The following is a 24,514-nucleotide window of genomic DNA, read 5'->3' on the forward strand; positions in this document are numbered from 1 at the left end:
TGCTGTATGGCTTCCATAAACTAACTAACTAACTAACTAAATAAATAAATAAACGCTATACCTCAGCGTCACGAAGGTCAGCGACACGACACAGCCTGTTCCGAGGGCGAGCGAAATCAAAACAGATGCGAGCAGCGGTACTTATAACTCTGCGGCTAGCCATAGAGTAGCCACAGAGTGAATTTTCTTGGTAAGGGCTCGGCGCCGAAGCTGCGGAGCTTGGTACTCCTCCCCCCAGCGCGCAAATTTGACACACACGCTAAACTGCGCGCGCGTGCGTGCTAACTCTCGCCGCGTGTACGCTCCGTGGGCCCAACGCATCACACACGCGCACGACAACCGCGCTTAGGAAGCACCCGCGGCAGGCCTCCGGCCAACTTGGGCGGCAATGATGGAGTCGCGAACGGGCGGGCATGACCGTGCGCTCACCTTTCCTACAGCGCCCCTGGCCGCGTCTCAGTGGATGCCGCCGGGTGCGCTGTTGGGCGCACCTACATCAGCGCGTAATTGGATCCCCCACCTCCTCCGGAGCCTTGCCAACCATCGCGGAGCCAAGTTTCTTCTCTCTATCGAGCACTTCCTGGCTGGCAGTGCATGCGCGTCTTCGCTCGATGGGCTCTGCGCCGAGTCGCTCAGTTTGCCGGCCGGTATATGCCCCGTGCCGTGAGCCTATATGCGAGCTTTGCGTCTACTGGAATGCCGATTACGCGCGCAGCCGTTCCTAAAATCGCTGTACCGCGCCTCGAGCAATGTGTTGTGCCCACGGGCTTTTACCGTCTGCTTATAAATATACTCGCGGGACCTCGACGTTCCTTCGACGTCCCTTCTTTTCTTGCTTCTTTTTTTCTTTCTTTCTGGTGGATATGCCTCCATGATGTTTGATAGAGATGGCGCTCGGGGAAGTCAGGTTCATCGGCCTTGCTTGTGATCTATGAGCAGGTGCCACGTAAGCCATCTATCTATCTAGACATACACACTACAGCCGTGCTGCAGCTCAGCTTTCTTGCTCAAACTTCTCCTTTACTAAATGTGTGAGCGCAGCGTAAACGAAAATACTTGAACTGACCCAAAATATAAGCGATGATTAAGGAAAAAGTAAGTACGTAGGCCTTGTGTAAGGGAGGGGGCCGAGGGGAGGACAGGGGGGCGCTGGTCCTTGCGCACACTTGTATTTAATTTAAGCATGCTATGAGCGACCGGAATTATAGCGGTAACCTTGTGCTCTTAGTGGCGATACGCAGGTGAGTGGCATTGCAACACTTCGACGCACTGTATTTCTGACATAAGGCGAAGCTCAGAAAACGGTCGCATAAAACAACGTTACGCCATTCGCTCGTACGCCTTCCAGCGGGTCGAATCCAGTCAGCCTTCAATATGCGGCTCGATATCGGAGCACTCCAAATGTTCGCAACACCTGACAGCACGAGGAATGCCTCGCGGAGCTGTGTATACGCAATAGTGTGCAAAAGATCACCGTATACGCGAAGGAGAGCGAGAGAGAAAGCAAGGAGACGAAAAAGAGTGAGGTTGACCAGACGGGGGTCCAGGCGAGTGCGGATACCCTCTGCGGCGACCTTGGTTGTTCGCGTCTTGATGGGCGGTTCCCATGGCAGCGATAGGCTGGTCCGTCTTCATGGTAGACGAATTCAGCGAGCTTCGTCCACAGAAGGGAAACATCTTCCTGATTACGAAGGCGAGGTCGAAACCAATTATCCAATGTGGCTATAGCGTCTCTAAGGCAACTAGCACTTCGGGTTCTGCATTTTGCTCTGTATCATAGCGCTCATGAGCAGCTGACGTATGAAATAAGAGAGGAACCCCATCAAATTATCGCTAAAGGGCGTGAAATTATATTCCAGTGGCTACCTGGACATACCGGCACTGCTGGTAATGACCTCGCCGACGAAGCCACTCGGTCTGCCCATCTGGAAGCCCGACCAGTTCCAATCCCTTTATCCAGAACCGACGCTGCAAGAAAGCTTCACATCGTGGTTAAAACTATGACACACAAATACTGGTTTTCTCCCAACCTCGCAAAGTGCCATCTTCATAGGCTTGATCCACCCCTAAAGCAACCAGTGCCATGAAGAGTTTCCCGCTCTGAGGCGACAGTGTTGTGCCGCCTCTGGCTTGGGGTGGCACTTACGAAGGCTTACTCGTTTCGCATTGGAATGGGGCTATACGCCCGTGTGCGACTCTTGTGGAACCATACAAACGATTGAACGCATCCTCTGTCTCTGTCCCCAGCACGACGTCGAGCGTGAAGCTCTCCGGACAGCATTGAACCAACTTAACTCTAGACCATTTTCGGAACTAAAGATCATTGGACCATGGCCACACGCGTCGATAGCACAGCAAGCGTTGTTGAAATACCTCAAGTCGACAGGTCTTGGCAACCACGTGTAGACTCGGTGCGAACTTTCAAATGTGCGCGAAACTGCGCTCTCTCTTCGTCCCCATGCCTCTTCCCTCAGTGCAGGGTAGCAAACCGGACGGGTGTCTGGTTAAGCTCCCTGCATTTCCTTTCTTCTCTCTCTCTCTCTCGAGGTATTCCGCCCATGATGCACTTGTGGATTGCCTGGTGTTTAGGAAATTTCCACATCAGATGGTGGCCTGTTGCTGGAGAGAGTGATCGAGCCCCGGTGCACGCAGGGTGATTCACTGGGCCATAAACGGCCCTGAGGCACGAAGAGCGACCACGTTTATTCGACAGCGCTGATGCCTTGCTCACGCAATCGAATTCCATACGAACCCATAAATAAACTGATGTTCAGGACACGAACGAAGGAGAAGCGGCGATCAGTGCCTATATATGACGGGTCCGACGAGAGTCGCTCTGTAGCAACGAAGGGCCTCCACTGCGCCTTGTATTTACAAGAATGGGGTCCCAACTGACACCTTAAAGTCCATCTTGTTAGTGGGACACGCGCTTAAGCGCACTGAATGCTCGAATCTGTGCAACTTCGCTGTTGTTTGTAAACACAATTTCGGCGGCGTCAATGACCCGATTCCAACTGCGCAGGCAGAAGAGGCACACAGCGCTTGTCACCTATGCGCCGCTGGCCTTTCTATATTTAGGAATTCAAAATCCAAAACACAGCGCTCATGATCCCTTAAAGACGACGTACAACCTAGGCAACATGCCTGCTGCTTCGAAATGACAGCAACGCGGCGCGCGAAGAAAAGAAGAGCGTGCTGCAACGCGGCGCGCGGCCTTGTAAAAAATGTGCGTCCTCAATCGTTGTGGAAGCCTGCACACAAACAAAGACAAAAAAAAAAAAAATAAGTTTACAACTTGGGACCTTTCGCTCCCAGTGCGCCGAATGGAGTGCCTGATGTCAGAGGACAACAGAAGAGAAAGAAAAACACAACGGGCGCAACAACTTCGACGGCCCCGAAGGCGTCCAGTGGTGTCGAAGTCGCGACCGCTAACAAGGGCTGTCAGGGCTAAATGCCGCGTATTTCTATACGCACAGTTAGCGCGGGCGCACGCGGTCACGACGCGCGCGGTGCGTCGAGTGGATCGACGTGCCTTGTAATCCGCACGCATCCCCGCGTTGCCTGGCGCGTTGAGCGTGCAAATCTCGGCTGCCTTTTTAAAGGACAGGCCGGACAACACCGGAGAGAGATAGAAAAGTGTATATCTCTGTGCCTTTATCATACGGACAGCATACGTCCAACCTCGTGATGGTGAGCCCCGATCCAAACCATCAGTGGCTGTGATAGACAGCATTTAGCCTGTATAAGAACCGCCTATCCTTGGCTTCTTGCACAGCACATCGCGTTTTTATTTATTTTTGCATTTAATTTTTTTCTCTCGCTTTATCTCAAAGTAAGGCTGTTGTTTCTCTTGGTCTCGATGCAACACTTCTCTTTGGTCGCAGTGAGGCCTGAAGTTCCTCCTCAATTCCAGGTCATCGAACTTCATGGCTCTACCTTTTTCTTTTTCACTTATTACAGCTTACTTTTTCTCTAAAGCATTCTTTCTCCTCATTTATGTATATATTCACTTATTTATTGTTTCTCCGTGTTCTAGCCGGTTCATCGCACCTTCGTCTGTGGTTCGTGCAATCGCGCGCCCGGCGCGCTCCCTGCATGTAGGCGTCGCCTCGCGATTACCATCACTCTGCTCATCGCGTCAGCTCTTCTTCACCGCGAAGAGTCCACCGGCCGTTTTCCCAAAAGCGCACGTTTTCATCGCGCGGGTCTCCGCCTCCCCATTTCACTCGCGTTCGTGAGATGATCGAGCTCGAGCTGCAGCCGCTCGCAGGCCGGCGTGTACCCTCACCGCGTGACGCTCGGGTCAACCAACCAAGAAGGCGGGACGCACACTGTGGGCGCTGAGTGATGAATGACGCGTCAGCGGGCGTCGCTTCGCGAGAGCTGCGAAAGGGAGCGATCGAATGCGGCGGCGGCGCGTGTTCCGTGTACTCGATGACCGGACTAGTTATTGGCGACGCGTTGGCTCGCGCACTCGTCCGCCCCGTGTATAAGCTGTTCGCGGGGTCAGCGAAGAGTCGTCGCAATTAGCGTGGCCAGGGTCACGCCGAGCCGTCTAGCCATACGCGCGTACGCTGACGTCTTCGCCACGTCTTTATAGAGAGCCGCCCTGCTTACGGGCACTTTCCGAACTTCTATGTTCATCCCGCCAGCGTTCGCTGTATGCGCTGTCATCACCATATACACTTTCCAGGCCGCACGCTCCGTGCTCTGCCTTTGCGCAGTGACGGCTCGAGTGAGAAGAAAAACGCGAGTAAAGTGTGGAACGTGTCAGTCTCTTCATTTCTTCTTATCATCCTACGTTTCTTTCCATATTTCTTTCTTTGAGGCAGTGTTTTCACGGGTGCGGTTCCTTCGTGACTATCCCCTTCTGTGCGAGTCCATGCACGTGGCTGTCGACGTCCCGCGATAGCGGAAGCTGTCAGAACGGTCGGCGCCGGCGCGCAATCCGCGATCCGTCAGAATGTGGACTGGCTTGTCCGCGAAGGGGTCACGACGCGAACGTTGTGGGGCCTGAGCTTTTCGCAGCGAAAAAGAGTTGAGCCCAGCGTTATAAAGCGTATATAACGCTCGCGAATATTTCAAGCTTATTCTGTCCCATACAGCGGAGCGAAGTTAAATTGCACCTTGTTCTCCGAGCATGGGAATATTGCAGATCACAGAAATGACGAGTTCCCCCTACGCGTACGAAGATTGATATACGAGGAAAAATGATGTGTCCATGCCTTTCATGCACTTTTTTGAGAATCTACAGCAGTTTCGGTTCCATCAGTTTCAGAAGTACACCTGTCAGTAGCCCAAGATCACCCGGAAGGGTTGGATAATGATCAGCGTTGAAGTAGTACTCTTTTGTACCACTTTCACCTCTGAGATTGCGTCGTATTTTGGCACAGCAAGAAATTACACGCTTGACCAAAGTGTTTTCAAACTTTTTCCTATATAGTTCTGATTGAGAAGAGGCAAATGTGAGTGCCTCAGTTTCTCCCGTACCATTTCGTCCTCGAGCACAGCCGCCCACATTGACGGCACCATGTTGCGACGTTGTGCCGATTCGCGTTGAACAGATGCACGGTGAGTAAACGGTAGCCGACAGCTGACCCAGCTATAGCATACGCGCTCGCGGAGCGACCAATACGAAGTTCACCGGCATGGTTGGTTTCTTCGCCTCGCATATACGAATGCGCCCGACCCGCCTCGAGTGGGCGAGTTTTCGACACCACGGACCACGCTCATGTATGGAGCGTATATTATTCACGAACCGTCGGATCGAGGTACGGCGCCGTGCAGCGAAACTCTGTTCGTCACGCAAGTCGTCGACGGTCGCCGTACACAAGTGGCACGCGAACACGAAACCCAAAATATATCGCCCCCCTTATCGACCACGACGGCGAGCCGACACTGCGCGGGCTCCTCGGGCGTGGCCTCTCGCCTCGGTGCCGTGCCGCAGCTTTGCGCGCACTCGTTTGCACGCAAATACACACAATGCGCAGGCGCGGCCACTTTTTAATGCTTATACGACCTTCTTCTATATTTTTTTTTTTTTTGCTCGAGAGCACATTGACACATATAGGTTGCGAGCATTCGGTATTAGCCCGAAGCTTGACGAGACCAATTAAGCGCAATCGAGACTTTTCGATTAGCCCCGAGTATACACAGACACGCGCGTTTCGTAATGTATATGCCGGCTTTCCTAAGCAGGGTTCTGCTGGTCTTTATTTTCATTACGCAGTGCGAATTCACCGTGATTGAGCGGCCGTTCTGTCGTCTTTTTTTCTCAAACCCTTTGCGTCCATTCTCTCCAGCTCGTATACCCTTTGGCGGGCCCGGCGTATACGAGAGAACTGGGCGTTTCCCTCTCGGGAGGCTTCTTTTCGCCTCCGAGGCAGGAGCGATCGGGAATGAGCGATTGTTCGAGGCCGGTACCTGGCTCTCTCTAATATATGTACGTGTACATTTTCTATATGTGTCTTTGTCAGCCAGAAAACAGATTCTTTGAGCCCGGAAAGAACGAGGCCAAGGTGGGTGAACAGGTAGCCGATCTCTGAATGCGAGTGCGTCGCTTTGATCGGTCACCAGAGAAAAAAAGGCGTTCTTTTGGTATATAGCCGAGGCGGGTCCGCTCCGCAAAAGGTTTATTCGCCTGCTTGATCACGGCCACTCCCGCGACGAGCATTACGGATAACTGAACTTGCGCACAGAGCAACGAGAATTCGGCGCACTGTTGAACATACCGAGCACACCGGGATTCGGATAATCGAGGAGCGATGTTCGACTTCGGGAGTATTTAGGAAAGGCGCAACCAGTAATCGGTGCAATTATTCCGCGCCCTTTTCTGTCCGAGAGACTTGTTGCACGAAAACAAATCAATGAAGTGTGTCATCCCGCAAGGTTGCGATGTGTCTGTTGGAGACTGGAATTTGATAGCGCCAATTCTTCGACATATTTGTTGCCTCAACATGCTCTTTGATTACTCTTTCAGATATATGTAGACGCACTCTGGGTAAGATTTGCGCTTCACGTATTGACAAGTGTGATTTACGAATCAAGCTTAACTACAATCTCGCGTCTCTTTAAAGACTTCACTGCGAACTTCAAGCGATGTTTTTACGACGACGAAGTCGTAGGAAACGACTCAGATAACTTGACGACAGGATGACTTGCCTCTGTTGTGCGTGACCATAACGCCATCTTTGCTTTACAGGTTACGTCGTCAATACGTGTACTGCCGACACCACACCACCTCCCTCGCAGGAATAGTGCACTATGAAAAAGTCTCGTTTGCTGCGCCTGTACCGTAGCCAACTGCTCCGAGAGACACGCTGTTTCGTGCCTGCGCTGGCGCGGGCCCATGCTGCTCATGTGCTTTGCTCTGCGACGGCTCTCTGGCTTGCCTTTCACAAACAACTTCACCCTAGACGAAGCGATACCCAGGAGTTGCGAAGTTTCGGAGCGAAATTGTGCTTTCACGCGTCTAATAGCGTGGCCTGCCGTTCACTGGAGCGGCTGTCTTCTCTGTACAACGGACAGGCCAACTATTTGTGGCCTGCTCAAAAGACGCAAATAAATAAATAAATAAATAAATAAATAAATAAATAAATAAATAAATCCGCTTTTGACTAATTCCTTGAAGTCACCGAACTGAGTCACTGGCACTCGATACAGCGATTTCCACCAAATGGCGCAAATGCGCTCGCAGCACTATCACACCTGGCGTTGTATACGCCAAGGCGCCTGTTCAAAACGCACGCATGTCGACGCAGTCTTCTAAATACATTAAGTTGATTGTGATGCTATCACGTGCCATTCGCGTTATCTGTAAACAAGTGTACTGGAAGCCGCAACTCCGTGCTTTTGTTTTGCCACTGAATAACAAACTATATATGCTCCTACCTTTCGAGAGCAAGTGCTGCTTGCAGTATCAGCAAGAACACTCAACAGTCAAAGTTCAAGACGCTACACCCAAAGCTAATGACAGGAACTCCGTGAAATACTGACCCAAACAGGGGCCGGCAGAGCGGCATTATATCATCTCGCTTTGTACGGGCGGCGTATAGATCAGGGCGTTGGCTGCTTGCAGTGTCAGATCGTGAGCTGGGGCGAACTCTCTACGCGTAGGCTTCCACTGAACAAGGTCCGTAGCACCCGCTGGTTAAGGGCGTCTCCCCATCCTGCTGACCTTGCAACCCGCTAACGCAACGAACTAAAACTGATCGTGCCGCGCCGTCTCTCTCGCCACTGCCGTCCGCGCCGCCTGCAGACCGGCACAGCGAGTCCGGCACAGTTGACGCGAGGCTGGCTCGCAGCGCAGGCTCTGCTCCTCGCAAACAACGCGGCGCTTGCCTTCCCCGCCGGCCCGAGGGGTGTCGTCACGAGCCGCGTGGAAACGAAACACACGGGAACAGTGCACGAAATGGAGGCCTGCTGCCGACGCCAGGTGGCGGACGGACGAGCGGGCGGACGGCAACGTGGACGAGACGCAGGAGCGAGGGAGGTGCATAAATCTCGTCGCCTGGAAATTTCGCTGCGGGAGAGGCCCTTGGCGTCTCGCGGCCGCCCCGGAGGAACCACATTCCGAGGGAGCCATGTTCCACCGCCGAAGTGGCAGCGCGCGGTCGGGGGGGGGGGGGGGGGGGGGGGGCTGGCACACCGGCGCAGGATAGTACAGATGCATGGCGCGAAGCGCGGCAACCACATGTTGTGCTATAGTATTGACACGTGTACTTATATTTATCGGGCGACCACGTTTCGCCGCCTAACAAATCTTATCGCACAGCGCGGGACGCGCTTGCATGTATCCGAAGTTTCTGGAAAGTTATCGATGCTTCTATCCACAGTCTGTTGTCGACGAACCTTCTGTTATCTGATTTATTCGCCTGACTCGAATGGTGTAGAACTTTGTGGAAGGCACGCGGGTCCGAACGATTAGTCTGGAACATTCGACGACTGCTCTATAAAAGCCGACCCCCTTGACCCGCAGATCAGATTTCCGACGATCGCCGACTGTGTTCGCCGCTTTCGTTGTGCTATAAGTGTAGCCTGTTTTGTGGGCACAAGTTCGCCCAATAAAAGTTAGTTTTCTCGTTCACAGTATTGCTACTGTGTTCTTCTACGTCACCACCACGTGACATCTGGTGGAGGTGCTTTGCGTTCATGTACCGGACGCCCCCACAAAGCCGTGACCCAAGCCCTCACTCGGAAGACACCAACGTCGCCAAGAACCAGCGAGGTAGCCGCAGGCTGCAAGGACTGCCCCCGGAGCACGGACTTTTGCCTGAGACGGCTAGGAAGATGGCCACCACGTCAACCCCAATGGCAGCCCCAGCGTCACCCGTCGTGCTGCAGCAGCCCAGGGAGCCTCCGACGTTCCGCGGTTCAACTTTCGAGGACCCGGAAAGCTGGCTCGAGACGTACGAGAGAGTCGCTACCTTTAACAACTGGGACAGCGACGACAAACTGCGATATGTCTTCTTCGCTTTGGAAGACGCGGCCAGGACGTGGTTCGAGAACCGAGAAGCCACCTTAACGACCTGGGAACTTTTCCGAAGCGGCTTCCTGCAGACGTTCGCAAGCGTCGTACGCCGAGAACGAGCCCAAGCGCTATTAGAAACCCGGGTGCAGCTACCTAATGAGACGACCGCGATCTACACGGAAGAAATGAGCCGTCTCTTCCGCCACGCCGACCCTGAAATGCCCGAGGAGAAGAAAGTCCGCCTGCTGATGCGTGGTGTGAAGGAGGAACTTTTTGCCGGAATGGTACGAAGCCCACCGAAGACCGTGGACGAGTTTCTTCGCGAGGCCACCAGCATCGAGAAGACACTCGAGATCCGAAACCGGCAATTCGACCGCCGCACAAACTCGACGAACTACGCCGGAGTTCAATCACTGGCCACCGACGACCTGCGCGAGGCTATCCGAGCGGTCGTGCGGGAGGAGCTACAAAAGCTGTTCCCACCATCACAGCCTCAAGTGGCTTCGATTGCCGACGCCGTGCGTGAAGAGCTCCAACAACAACTTGGAGTAGCCCCTGTATCGCCCCAGCCTGAGCCGCAAGCGATGACCTACGCCGCCGTCGCACGCCGTCAAGGTCCCCCTCCGCGACCGCGCCAGGGCCCTGTCACGCCGCAGTTCCGTCGTCCGCCGCCGCCAGCGCCAGCACGACCACCCGTCGCCCAGCGGACCTACGCGAGAAAGACGGACATTTGGCGCGCTCCTGACCACCGCCCGCTCTGCTACCACTGCGGAGAAGCGGGGCACATCTACCGCCGATGCCCATACCGGGAGATGGGACTGCGAGGTTTCGCCGTTAACGCGCCGCGGCCACAGATTGGCGAACGACCTCGCGATATCGCCGACTACCTCGCCGCCACTCAGTGGAGCCCTCGACGAGCTTCCCGTTCGCCGTCACCAGGCCGCTACCTGTCGCCGCAGCGCCGACCATACACTGGCCCAGCCCGCGGCCGGTCCGTCAGCCCATATCCGGAAAACTAAAAGCAGCAACCGATGGAGGTGCGGTTGCTGTTCGTCGAACTGACGAAGATCCTCCGCCGCCGACGAAAACGACGAAGAAACCATCTCGACGACTTCATGACGACACGCCGCCGTCCCGAAGAAGTCGGGAAGCCAAGACTACACCGACGAAAGACGACTTGACGACGCGACGTTCCAGCTTCAGATCAACACGACGCAGCCGTGATCCGACGCCAAGACCCAACTGCAACGCCAGGCAAAGAACCACCGACCTCGACGTGCTTCTCGACGGCCACGCAGTCACTGCCTTAGTCGACACAGGGGCCGATTACTCCGTAATGAGTGGACACATCGCCGTCCAGTTGAAGAAGGTTAAGACTGCATGGGAAGGCCCTCAAATTCGGACCGCTGGAGGACACCTGATTACGCCGACAGGAATGTGCACGGCAAGAATTACCATTCACGACCGGACTTACCCTGTCACCTTCGTTATCCTCCAACAGTGTTCACGAGACGTCATTCTCGGCATGGACTTCCTCAACCAACACGGCGCAGTCATCGACCTGAAGTCGAAGTCAATAACGCTGTCGGAAGATCATGCAATACCGCCGGAGAGCCCTCGTAGTCACCACGCCTTGAGTGTGCTTGAAGATCAAGTGAGCATCCCGCCTCGCTCCAGCATTGTTATTTTGGTCGGCACCGAAACACCCGCTGACGTAGAAGGCGTCATCGAAGGCGACCAACGTCTACTGCTCGACCGTGAAATTTGCGTCGCAAGAGGGATCGCACGACTGCACGGAGGAAACACGAAAGTGTTGCTGACAAACTTCAGCAAGGAGTTCAAGCACATCAACAAGGGCACGACGATCGCATACATCGAGGAAATTGTGGAAACCAGCGATGCCTTTGTCCTCTCGGATTCTATCGCATCTACCCCGACAACCGTAGTTCCCGAGCCAGACTTCGACATAAGTCCAAGTCTCCCCGTGATTAAGCAGCAACAGCTCAGAAGTCTACTTCGACGATACAAAGGCTGCTTTTCGACGTCATCGAGGATTCGACAAACACCAGTCGCAAAGCATCGCATAATAACCGAAGAATGCGCTCGACCACTACGCCAGAGCCCTTACCGAGTTTCGACGCGGGAACGTGAAGCTATAAGAGAACAAGTCGACGAAATGCTGCGCGACGACATCATCCAGCCGTCGAAAAGCCCGTGGGCATCCCCTGTTGTCCTGGTAAAGAAAAAGGACGGAACCCTACGTTTCTGTGTCGATTATCGTCGACTGAACAAGATCACGAAGAAGGATGTATACCCCCTCCCACGGATAGACGACGCATTAGATCGGCTCTGCAACGCTAAATACTTCTCGTCGATGGACCTCAAGTCTGGCTATTGGCAAATTGAAGTCGACGAAAGAGATCGCGAAAAGACCGCCTTCATCACCCCAGACGGCCTCTACGAGTTCAAGGTTATGCCATTTGGACTGTGCTCGGCGCCTGCAACGTTCCAGCGCGTGATGGACACGGTTTTAGCAGGATTGAAGTGGCAGACCTGTCTCGTTTACTTGGATGACGTCGTTGTCTTCGCCGAAAATTTCGACGAACACCTTAGGCGGCTCGCAACAGTACTCGAGGCCATCAAGTCATCAGGGCTCACTCTGAAGCCAGAAAAGTGCCGCTTCGCCTACGATGAGCTTCTGTTCCTAGGCCACGTCATCAGCAAGTCTGGAGTCCGCCCCGACCCGCAGAAGACAGCTGCCATCGCAAAGTTCCCGCAGCCCACCGACAAAAAGGCAGTGCGTAGATTTCTTGGCATGTGTGCCTACTACAGGCGATTTGTCAAGGACTTTTCACGCATCGCTGAGCCGCTGACACAGCTAACTAAATGTGACATCGAGTTCAAGTGGGAAACGCCGCAGGCCGACGCATTTGAAGAACTCAAACGACGCATGCAGTCGCCGCCCGTACTTGCGCACTTCGACGAGCTCGCTGATACCGAAATCCACACTGACGCCAGTAGCCTAGGCCTCGGTGCCGTCCTAGTCCAGAGAAAAGATGGACATGAACACGTGATAGCTTACGCTAGCCGGTCGTTGTCAAAAGCGGAAGGCAATTATTCCACAACGGAAAAGGAATGCCTAGCCATCGTTTGGGCTACAGCGAAATTTCGCCCCTACCTATATGGCAGGCCATTCAGAGTGGTCAGCGACCATCACGCGTTGTGTTGGCTAGCTAACTTAAAGGACCCTTCAGGACGGCTGGCACGGTGGAGCCTCAGACTACAAGAATACATCACTGTAACATACAAGTCCGGTCGAAAACACTCAGATGCCGATTGCCTATCACGCGCCCCCATTGACCCGCCGCCGCAAGATAACGAGGACGACGACGCCTTCCTTGGAATAATAAGCGCGGAAGACTTCGCTGATCAACAACGAGGGGACCCGGAACTAAAAGCCCTTGTCGAGTATTTGGAAGGGCACACCGACGTTGTCCCTAGGGCATTTAAGCGTGGATTATCTTCGTTCACGCTTCAAAACAACCTACTCGTGAAGAAAAACTTTTCACCAGTCCGCGCCAACTACCTTCTTGTAGTTCCGTCGGCGCTGCGTCCAGAAGTACTGCACGCCTTACACGACGATCCCACTGCTGGGCACCTCGGATTCTCCCGGACGCTGTCGAGGATACATGAAAGGTATTACTGGCCGCGTCTTACCGCCGACGTCGCCCGTTACGTCAAGACATGCCGAGACTGTCAACGACGCAAGACACCACCGACAAGGCCAGGAGGGTTACTACAGCCGATTGAACCTCCTCGTCGACCATTCGAGCAGATTGGGATGGATTTGTTGGGGCCGTTTCCGACGTCAACATCCGGGAATAAGTGGATCGTCGTGGCGACGGACTATCTCACCCGATTCGCTGAAACAAAAGCTCTACCGAAAGGCAGCGCAGCCGAGGTGGCGAAATTTTTCGTCGAGAACATCCTGCTGCGACATGGCGCCCCAGAAGTCCTCATCACCGACAGAGGAACGGCTTTTACAGCAGAGCTCACCCAAGCCATTCTGCAATATAGCCAGACAAGCCACAGGAGGACAACTGCCTACCATCCGCAAACTAATGGTCTCACGGAGCGCCTGAATAAGACCCTCGCCGACATGCTAGCGATGTACGTCGACGTTGAGCACAAGACGTGGGACGCGGTCCTGCCGTATGTAACCTTCGCTTACAACACGGCGGTGCAAGAAACAACACAGATCACGCCGTTTAAGCTGGTTTACGGCAGGAACCCGACGACCACGCTCGACGCCATGCTGCCCCACGTCATTGACGAAGAGAATGTTGACGTCGCTAGCTATCTCCAGCGCGCCGAAGAAGCCCGACAGCTCGCCCGCCTCCGGATCAAGAGCCAGCAGAGGACCGACAGCCGACGCTACAACCTCCGACGACGCTTTATCGAGTACCAGCCCGGTGACCGTGTTTGGGTTTGGACCCCTATACGCCGACGAGGACTGAGCGAGAAGCTCTTGCGTCGCTATTTCGGACCGTACAAGATCATCCGACGTATTGGCGTACTGGACTATGAGGTCGTGCCAGACGGCATTTCGCTGTCACAGCGGCGTCGCTCACGACCTGAAATTGTCCACGTTGTGCGACTCAAGCCGTACCACCAGCGTTGACGGACTTTGGGACTTCGCGTAACTGACTTTTAGACTTGATTTCTTTTCGTTGTTTTGTTACTTATGTTTAATAAGTGTCCTTTTGTGTGTCGCTCTCTTATATTTGTAGCATCGGGACGATGCTTTTTAAGAGGGGGGTATTGACACGTGTACTTATATTTATCGGGCGACCACGTTTCGCCGCCTAACAAATCTTATCGCACAGCGCGGGACGCGCTTGCATGTATCCGAAGTTTCTGGAAAGTTATCGATGCTTCTATCCACAGTCTGTTGTCGACGAACCTTCTGTTATCTGATTTATTCGCCTGACTCGAATGGTGTAGAACTTTGTGGAAGGCACGCGGGTCCGAACGATTAGTCTGGAACATTCGACGACTGCTCTATAAAAGCCGACCCCCTTGACCCGCAGATCAGATTTCCGACGATCGCCGACTGTGTTCGCCGCTTTCGTTGTGCTATAAGTGTAGCCTGTTTTGTGGGCACAAGTTCGCCCAATAAAAGTTAGTTTTCTCGTTCACAGTATTGCTACTGTGTTCTTCTACGTCACCACCACGTGACAGTATCATCTTTGTCCAGCGTGACACACAGGACACAATTTCCGCGTACTCTCAAAAATGACGAGGTGTGATTTGACGAGGTGTGATCAAACATAAGGTGTGATTTTTTGCATAAGTCGGCAAACGCGCTCGTCGTATCTTTCTTTCTCGTCCGTGTCTTTTGCTTGCGTCGGACGAAGACATGAATTAACTCGCACAGAACGTACGTACACGTTATGTGCACATCCGCTGCCTCAGTGCCTGGGATGCTGTAGGCGCGTGCGCCCACAAACATACACGCACCCACGCAAGCACGCACACAAGTACGCACCAAACGTTAGTAATGATCTCGTGGCCTTCTCGATACAAGCATGCATGAATGAAAATGGGGCCCTTAAGTTATCCAATACGTCAGGTTTCTGCTCAATAAGGAAAGAAAAGAGCTTCGGCGGTTTCTTGCCGGTGATCCCGCAAGGGTTTCTTTGATGGTTTCGTGTTACATTCCAGTTGTTTACAACTTTCCCATTCATAGCCTACGCTTTGTATCTTCATGTACAGTACGCCGAACTTTTTCTACGCATCTTCGCTACCTCCAAGGCAGCTATAACGCCACGAACCATTTCTTTATTAGTCCTATTTGCATGCAACACAGCCGTAAGTAGTGATGCCAATTTGAAGCCAACGTTTTTTTTTTGCATACGGAGCACTATATAACCAAAGGGAGAAAAAGATCAAAAGAAGCAAATTAATTAATCCACGAAGAATTCAATATACAAGCGTAGAAATTCAGTTCTGGTGCTGTGACAACGCTGAATGTGGCCGCTTCTTGCCTAGTCGTGTTCCAACCAAGTTTGACAGCGGACTAGGCCGCAGGCACGAGCCTTACTTCTTGCCATACTCCACGACATGTAATGTTCACTCTTGCGGCAGTACCCTGTCAACTGGACTGCTTTTACCAATTTTCCCCATTTTAATGCATTGCAATGCATCTTTTAGTCGACCATCCTTGCACACCTTTGCAGTCTCACTTAATGTAGCACGGGACAGGGTTGCGCCTACCTAAATTTTCCCAAGGACGTTTGTTCTAAAAAAAAAAAAAAGATGATGAGCTATTCCACTCTGTGAAGGTAGTTGAACAGCGAAGCTGTTTAGTACACGACCCGGAGGTGACACATAATTTTGAACGAAGGTACGAATTCATTTATTGTCTTGGTGGGTGGTCATCGAGACGAAATGTACGCACACTCATTTATTGTGTTGATCGGTGGTCATGATTTCACTCGCAACTGCAATCACATTCTTTGATAATGTCAACATGATGCACATACGTCGCTGGGTGGTCGGTTAGGGCGGATCGGTGCGGCATCGCAAGGGACATGTCTGCAAGACGGAACGCGTACACCGCTCCCATTTCGGGACCGACACATCCACATTGAAATCACCGACAACGACAACAGGGGTAGTGTCATCTCAGCTAATTCGCAAAGTGAGTAGCCATGAACCTTACGGGACTAAGAGTGATTGCATAGGGGGGTATGAGCTATCACTCACGGCGGTATGAGCCATTGATGATGACAGTTTTCTACATGCAGTTCTATATGTTGTATGCGTGATTAGAAACAATTTAAGCACTGTTCGCTTCACTTTGCCGAGTGCTTGTAGCCTCTGCCTTACGGAGCTACGAGCCATTGTACGTTTTGCTTGCTTACGGTGGACATAAAGTTTTTGTTCACGGAGAACAAAAATGCGCGGAACCCTAGCCAATACAGCTTCGCTGTAAAATTTTCCCGACCTCGTGTTTCTTCCTCGTCCTGCGAAACACGATTTCGGTGGCCACAGGGGTAAAACGAGGACACCGAAACCAAGCAGTCCTCACGCTGACAAACATTTCCGTCTGCTCCTCTGTAAGGATCGCAAACGGCCTGCATTTCGTGCTCGTGGCCCACGAGCCTCGGAATGCGCCGAAAGAACTCTCGCCTCGTTACGCTGATGCACCGCTGCCTGCGATTGGCGAGGACAAGACTGCGTAGTCGCCTTCGAAGCAAGCTTGTCAGCGAGGCACCAGGCGGGCACGAGGGCGGACGGACAAAGGAAGAAGCCTCGAGCGCGAGCCGATGCGAGTCGACCTTGAACGTCCCGTGACCGGAGCGTCCCGTGAGCTCGTGCGCCGAACGTGCGCGCCCCGAGTATGACGACCGCGACGACGGATTTCAATAACGATCGAGCGGCTGGCGTTCGACGACAATGGAGTGCGCGTACACTGCGACGAGCATCGACAATGGGAGGCGGCCCGACGCACAAAGCAGGGTCGTGGCTTAAGAAAAAAGAAAAGGAGCCGTGACCGCAGGAACGCAGCAAAAGGATCTGACGTTGACGCGGCACACGACTTCTGCTCTTAGAACGGCTATCGGCCGTGGTGCAACCCCGGCAACTTGTTTGGAACCGGCATCTCGGTCTCCTTCTTTACTGCTTCGTTTTTCGCTTACTCCTTGACCTTTTGCTTGTGCGCCGCGTATGCACTACTTATGTTTGCGGGACTCCGTACCGTGGCCGCGCTTGTCTTTTGGAAGCGCTCTGACCGACGAGCGTTACAGCTCTTCTTTCTATTTGGGGTAGTTTTTTTTCTTTGCTTTGTAGCGCGGCCATCGCAGTAGCGCGCCGGCGTCCTCCGTTGCCGAGGGTCGTGGTTCCAGAGAACGGCGACTCGCGTGGAAACAAGCGGCAATTACGAGGGCGCGTTCCCCGACGGGTTCGTCATCCTTTCGGTGGCTGCAGTTTTGTTCCTGCGTCCGGCCGTGCGCGGCAACTCATTTTTCGAGGAGTTGCTGTCCGGTTTTCAGTTGTGTTTATGGTTTGCGCCGAGGAGGTTTGTTCTGTGCTGACCTCTTCGTTTTCCTACACACACCGAGGGCAAATGGCAGAAGTCGCTCCGTTTTGAGATTATGATTCTGCGTTGGAACTTTAATGCAGAGCGGCCGGTGCGCTACCTGAGAAGATTGCAGGCCATCGCACCGTCGCAGTTCAAGTGGGGGTGCTCAAAGCCTGGTCGGGCCGTCGTTTATAGCAGCAAACAAATTACATGGCACTCGTGGCACGGCTTCAACGAAGCGCTCACATTTGAAGCACTTAACACGACGCCACAGATGCATTCGCGGATATTGCCGTTCGACACTACCTGACAGACGGAAACGTCTGTGTCGTCATCATCGACGGACTAACTTAGGTTCACCGACCGTGTGCGTGTTCCTCGCATTACGTGAGCTGTCGATCAACACTTCTTTCCCTCCGGAGGCATTGGCACCCCGCAGCGTGTATAGGAGAGGGCACCCGGAGCCAAATAGGTGGCAGAATGACTTTCGGGAATTGTCATTTTGGTCGAAATGCAACGAATTTCGTTGCAACTGACCGCTTTTTCGGCTTTGTGACTGCACGCGTAAAGATGCTCCAATAAGTTGTACAGGAGCAGGACATAGTTTATCAATGATACGTACATTGTGCCCCGCACAGAACGACGTTTTTCTTAACTTCCGCAGCCTTGCGTCACACGGGCACGTCATGCAATGACGCGCTAGTTTGGGGCGCGTTTTGTGTGCCTGACGTGCACTGCAAAAGCGTAGCGAATGGGACAGACAAAGCCCGCTGTTCGGCTGTTAGGCGCGAGTCACAACGGCCGCCGTTAATCCCTCACGGCGGTACGAACAGACCGGCGTTCGCTTTGTTCGCGGCTTCATCTGATAGCGTTACTCTGTTTGTACGTCTATTTTTTCACGCCGCACTCTATCACGAGAAACTCGCGCACGCCGCGTGCTGTGCTGTCTTTGACGCGCGGACGTATCTGGGTCGCGTGCGTCCAGCGACTCACGCCGCCTGATGCCTAACGCCGTCAGCGTTTGGCTGCTGCAGGTGCAGAAATGACGAGCAAGTTTCCCTTCGATGATCTTCCTCCGATGACCCGGGCGTATTCACTTGTCTCGTTAGCGACAAAGCGAAACGAAAGAGCTCGTGAGGACTACGTTTTCGAATTGGATCTTTCGTGAAAGGTCAGCGCTCAGTAAAAATGCGGCTACATAATTCATTTATCCAGCACAGGAAGTGTGCAATCTGCCAAGTGATACGTCGCGGAATTCACTGGCAGTCTTCTCTGGTCGCGTGATACGTCTTGGTCCTCGCCCTTAGCAGCGTGAGCTATAACAGCGAGTGGGCAAGACTTATTTTTGCTTCATTTGTGAAGAGGCTGTTACTCGGTTATGTAGGTATAACTGGTAAACTGAGAACTAGTAAACCGCAGGCGCTAATCTTCCACAAACGCTACGCCAAGCATCTACATATGTATTGTACATTAAACGAATGCGGGCGTTGTAGGAAGGATAGACAGTGAACGGGACTTCGGTCGATCAGAGTCGTTTAATAATGTCACCTGAGAGCATCTGAGACAGGATAGAAGAAACAATAGCTTCCTCTCCCGAAGCCTGTTACGGAGACCTTAAAGGTTTACTATATGAACAGGTCACAACTACAAACGCAAAGAGTCGGCGAAACGCATGAAGCAGGACTCGTCCGCATTTCCTGCGGGAGCAACATGCGCGGAGAAAAGGGATCCTCAAAACAAAGAAAATGAGAAGAGAGCAGGACTGAGGGTCAAGCTCGTGGCTCGAGCCCCTGTTAAACCTCAACTCTGTTACTCGCGAAACTTCGTGAGTGACACGCGTTCTTTTGTGTCCCGCATAACCCATCGCACTTTTCATGAAGTCGAAGCACGCTCACACTCGGATGACGACGGCTTCTCCGATTTCAAGGCATTCGAAAACTCCGGAAAAGCTACATGGAAGCCCACCGACACCCACTGGCGCACACACCTTTTGCAACAACAACGCCGCACGTCCGCCAAGCGCGCAGCGTCGACACACACCGCTGGAATCGGTCGTGTGAGCACGCACCCATGTCTGTGGGAGAACGCGCCGCGCCGGCAAGCAGCATGCACCTCTCAGTGGGTATCGGTGCCAACGGTCATGCACTATTCTTCTTCGCCGACGGTGGGGTGGCCGCCGGCCTTGGCCTTCCCGCGCCATGGCGCGCTGTTTCCGCCAAACAGAGCGAACCTTTGGGCAGTGGCGCGTTACGGCGCGGATTCGCGAGCTATCAAACTTGCAACAGTTTTGCTGTTGAACTAACAAACGTAAAGAAGCGACGTTAGCGAGCTCTATATATAATCGTGATTGAAAAAAAAAAAGCTCTAAAATGGAAGTTGGGGACAAAACTCTGGCAAAAAAGAAAGAAATAGTATGCGCTGCGGCGATAAAGAAAGAGAGAAAGCGAAATGGGAACATTTAAATGATTTCTTCAATAGTTTGGCGCTACCGTTAGAGAATGCTTACCCTGATTTTTTTCTTCACTGGGAAGGGTGACGAGGGCGGGGGCCGTTTGCTAGCTGATGATACACCAGCATAATGCGCTCGTATTTTTTTTTTTTTGTTTTTTTTTCTCGGCACTCACCTCATTTTGACAGGTGAGAATACAGGATGCGGAGACGAATTAATGAAGAAAAATTAGGACTTTTTAAATTTGTGAATCAAACTAGGTTATAGGGCAGTAGCTTCGGTCGCTGATCCAGTGCCCTATAGTGACGGTGTGAATAGTCCCAAATGGGGTTTGCAAGTATATGGCACTGAAATGCATATTACCCATGGATGATTATTATTAGTATTAGATTAGTATTACCCCAAATGCACGAAAATACCTAGCAGCGGAGAAACTTTACACCACATCTCTATATATGTTTAGACCTTGAGACGTCACAAAGCTCTCGCGCGAGAGCGCGTGCGTTTGAATGAGCTAGTTGGCCTTCAGCGACGGATTGCACCCGTTGGTGCGCGAAATCGGGCGGAAGAGCAAGGAAAGCAATTTGCTTTAAAACGGCTGCAATAGCGAAAGAAATGAATTAGCGTTATTAAAGAAATGATGGTCACGAAGGCGTATATTTGCTTCATCGAGGATATTTAAGTAGCGTGTGTTGTTTCGTTGCGCAATTGGTTAAAGAACCAAGCCGACAACCGGCACATCTGGAGGGTAAGTACCGATGGCTTTAAGTTTACGCCGACTCGATATATACGTGTATACGTGCTGTCCTGCGTTGAGCCACGTCGGACGATAACGTAGTTACCGTTAAACGGAAGTTTGCGGGCGACTTAGAGAAAGACCGCTTCTGCTGTAAAACAGCAAGATGGGGGCAGGCGAAAGATGCGGGCCTCTGGAATTATGTCACAACTCTTTAAACTTGCTTCGAATCAGACACATTTCAAGTATACTCGAACTCTAAAGACACCCCAAGAGTGCCACCTGTAACCGGCTGCTCTCGTGATTTAATGACGCGGCTTCGGTCTCCGGAAGCAACCTTAACGTAACGTCACGTAGCTTATCTCTTGATGACTCATTCTTCGGTTCACCACATACGCGGGGTTGCTATTTTAAATTAATTAAATTCCGCGCTTTCACGCGCCGTAACCCCGATGTGATACTGAAACTATTGACAGCGCGAAACGGCGCGAACTACAAAAGAAAAATACACGGACACGCGATACACGACAGCGTTTTTCCGTGCGTCTTTCTTGTGCAGTTCGTGTCGTTTCGCGCTGTCAATAGTGTCAGTATGGATTACCAAAGTGCCGAACGGTGTACCGTTCCCGATATGATTATGACGCACGTCGCAGCGGGGAACACCGGATTAAATTTGAAGCCCTGGGATTATTTAACGTGCACAAAATGCACGGTATACACGTTTTGTTTTTGTATTTCGCCTTCATCGAATTGCAGCCACCGCGGCCAGGCTTTGATGCAGCGGCCGCCCTCGGGCTTAACAGCACAACACCAAAGGCACTGCGCCGCCACAGCGGGTATGGTATGCGGGCTTGTAATTAATCGCTGTAATTCAGAAGTCATCGCTGCTTTGCGAAGCTTCTCTGTTTATTTGCTGAACCTCTCCGGTACAAGGTGACCGCGTCAGGGCAGTGGCGTGAAAGGAAAGTCAAACGGAGCGAATGCAAAAAAAAAAGAATAAACAAAAAGAAAACACAAAACTTGCGCTCACGACAAACGCTGAACGAGCCCCGTGTCCGTATAAGTGCATGTTAACCTGTCCGCGCTGAATTTTCGCATGTATTGCAAACATGAACCCGCCATGTCCGAAAGGAACGTAGCACAGTAAAACGAAAGCTAAGCACAGAACAACGAAACGAAACGGGCTGCTTGCTTCAGTTTCCTATTCGTGGCTTGCCAAGTCACTCACGACGCAACCAGAAGGCAATCGGGCTAGGCGACGACCCCAGCGAGCCAGCTATTGTTCTACAGCTGCGGGAAGCGAACCGCAAAATAAAACGGAGGAAAGTGATCAAGACGGGGCCGCTGCACCACCCGAACCGGTGCCATTAGAAAGGCAGTACAGTGCGCACGCGCAAACCACGCAACTGTGGTCGCTCGTAAACACCACGCGGCGACACTCTGGCTGGGTGTACCGCACGCTGCGTATTTAGACACGCAATCACACGCTGCACTCATTCGGAGTCGAAAAAGTCCATAGTTCGGAGGGGTCCCAAGCGGCGCCCCTTTCTTAAATCGCGCCCGCCACTTTTCGCAAAGCCCTCTGGCTCATCCCAAGGCATAACGAGCACAGAGTCGTCGGTCTGACTCGCCCCGCGATCTTGGCGCCGAAGCGAGCGCGTCGGGCAGCGATTGTTGTTCCTCGCTGGGAGAGGCCGTCCTTCTTTGTTTCACGCTCGATGGCAGTCCACGTGCTTCACGACCCTCGCGCGTGTGTTTGCGCGTGCTTGCGTGGAGGGCAAGGGTCGATAGAATGAGAAAGAGGGGGAAAGGGTGAGCGCAATGTCGCCTGCCGGTCGGTTTTTCATTTGCGCCCGTGCGGCCAGCCAGGCGAGCGTCCGAGGACCGGGTACGGGCCGCGTCGCGAATTAGGCGGGCAGGCCGAAGAAACGGGGACATAGGCGACGCTCGCGTTTATACACCGCTAAGGCCGCGAAGGTTACGCGCACTCGCCAAAGCAACACGACAGCACTGCTCGGCAGAGATGCAGGAAGACCGCGCCAGACCCTCGAGGTAGCGTGTCGTCACCTAGCGGGGGGAGGGGGTGCCCTGGGGATTTGAAACAGCATAAGCGCCCGTCGTTCTCATTGTCCCGCTGCCGCGTAAGTCACGGTGCGATGACCCAGACGCGCCGCCTTATTGTTGGTTCTTGATGTGGTAGGGAGCTGAATACGACGACCACATGCTAGGCACCTGAATATATATGCGGATAAAAAAAATCCTAATAAACTGCGGAGGACAGCAAGATTCCACTACTGCAGCTGAATTATTTAGAGACGTGGACATTATTTTTAAAGACGAAGCCCAGTAAGCTGATATCCACGACCATAAAATGTACGGCAAAGCACGTAAGTTTATAACGATTATTTTCTCACTTTATTTCTTTTGTCATACGTCACTGCAGCTGGCACAACACCGACGCTATCGGCAAGATCGGGCTTGGCCACCTTGCCGCGTGACAGTTGACATGAAATGAGTAGAAGCAAGAGGAAAGAATCGTTAAAAAATACGTTCCCGTATGGACGCGAGCTGTGATGAGAAGTGAGTTGTAGTCAAATCTAGCTGCAAAGAGAAGGCGAAGTATCCTATTTTTGCACATAGAAAGGAACGATGCACCATAGTGATGAAAATAATTAAAACTAAATTATGGACTTTTACGTGCCGAAAACACGATCTGATTATGAGGCCCGCCGTTGAGGGGGACTCCGAAAATTTGGACCACCTGGGGTTCTTTAACGTTCACCTAAATCTAAGTACACAGGCGTTTTCGCATTTCGTCCCCATCGAAATGCGGCCGCCGTGGCCGAGATTCGATCCCGCGACCTCGACAGTGATGCTGCACCGCTCCGGAGCAGCATTGGACGGGCCAACCTGTGAGCCGCTATAACGATTCAGCGAACGCGGATTCCGAAGCGCTACGGTGCCCAGCAGCTTTGTCGCAGGTGCAGTCTCGATGGTCACTGAGCGATATAGTCTTTGAACGCGCCCTAGCACTCACGCTTTCAGAAATAGTCGAAGCCATGCTCTTCATCTAGTTCCACATATATTCCACTCTACTCCACCTCGCAAATAGTTTTGCAGCACTGTGGAAGCTGCAGGACTCCTTAGCCAATAGGAAAGCCCCGAATGCTTTCGATATGTGTTCATACCCGCCGTGGTTGCTCAGTGGCTATGGTGTTGGGCTGCTGAGCACGAGGTCGCGGGATCGAATCCCGGCCACGGCGGCCGCATTTCGATGGGGGCGAAATGCAAAAACACCCGTGTACTTAGATTAAGGTGTACGCTAAAGATCCCCAGGTGGTCGAAATTTCCGGAGTCCTCCACTACGGCGTGCCTCATAATCAGAAAGTGGTTTTGGAACGTTAAACCCCATAATTCAATTTTAATATGTGTTCATCCGCGCCGTGTCGTCTGGACACCACCGCAGTAATTTGAAGATGTACGACTTCCATGCGCAAAAGTCCTAACGTATCACGTATCGCTGTAGCGTATCATGTAGCAAGCATAAATAAAACCCTCTAATACCTGCAATATTGAGAGAGTTACGCCAGAACTACAGTGAGCTGCGCAAGGTCATAAACACTTGATGTTCAGTGGCAGGAAGCTCGAGTGAAGGCACAACAAACGCCTAAGAACATTTGTTACACTTAGTAAGTAGAACAATGGTGAAAATATTGTTAGTGGAGCAAGATTTAGAGTGGGGATGCAGACGGAAAATAAGCGCCATTGAGTCGG

General features: G+C 52.5%; 1 protein-coding gene across 1 annotated transcript in view; it reads right to left on the reverse strand.

The window, feature by feature from the left end:
• The window catches only part of LOC126540322 (protocadherin-15-like), a 296,148-nt gene that overhangs the window by 270,106 nt on the left and 1,528 nt on the right, over positions 1 to 24,514 (reverse strand). The gene's annotated exons all lie outside the window — the stretch shown is intronic.

Source organism: Dermacentor andersoni, chromosome 2 (assembly GCF_023375885.2).
Source record: "Dermacentor andersoni chromosome 2, qqDerAnde1_hic_scaffold, whole genome shotgun sequence".
Lineage (NCBI taxonomy): Eukaryota > Metazoa > Arthropoda > Arachnida > Ixodida > Ixodidae > Dermacentor > Dermacentor andersoni.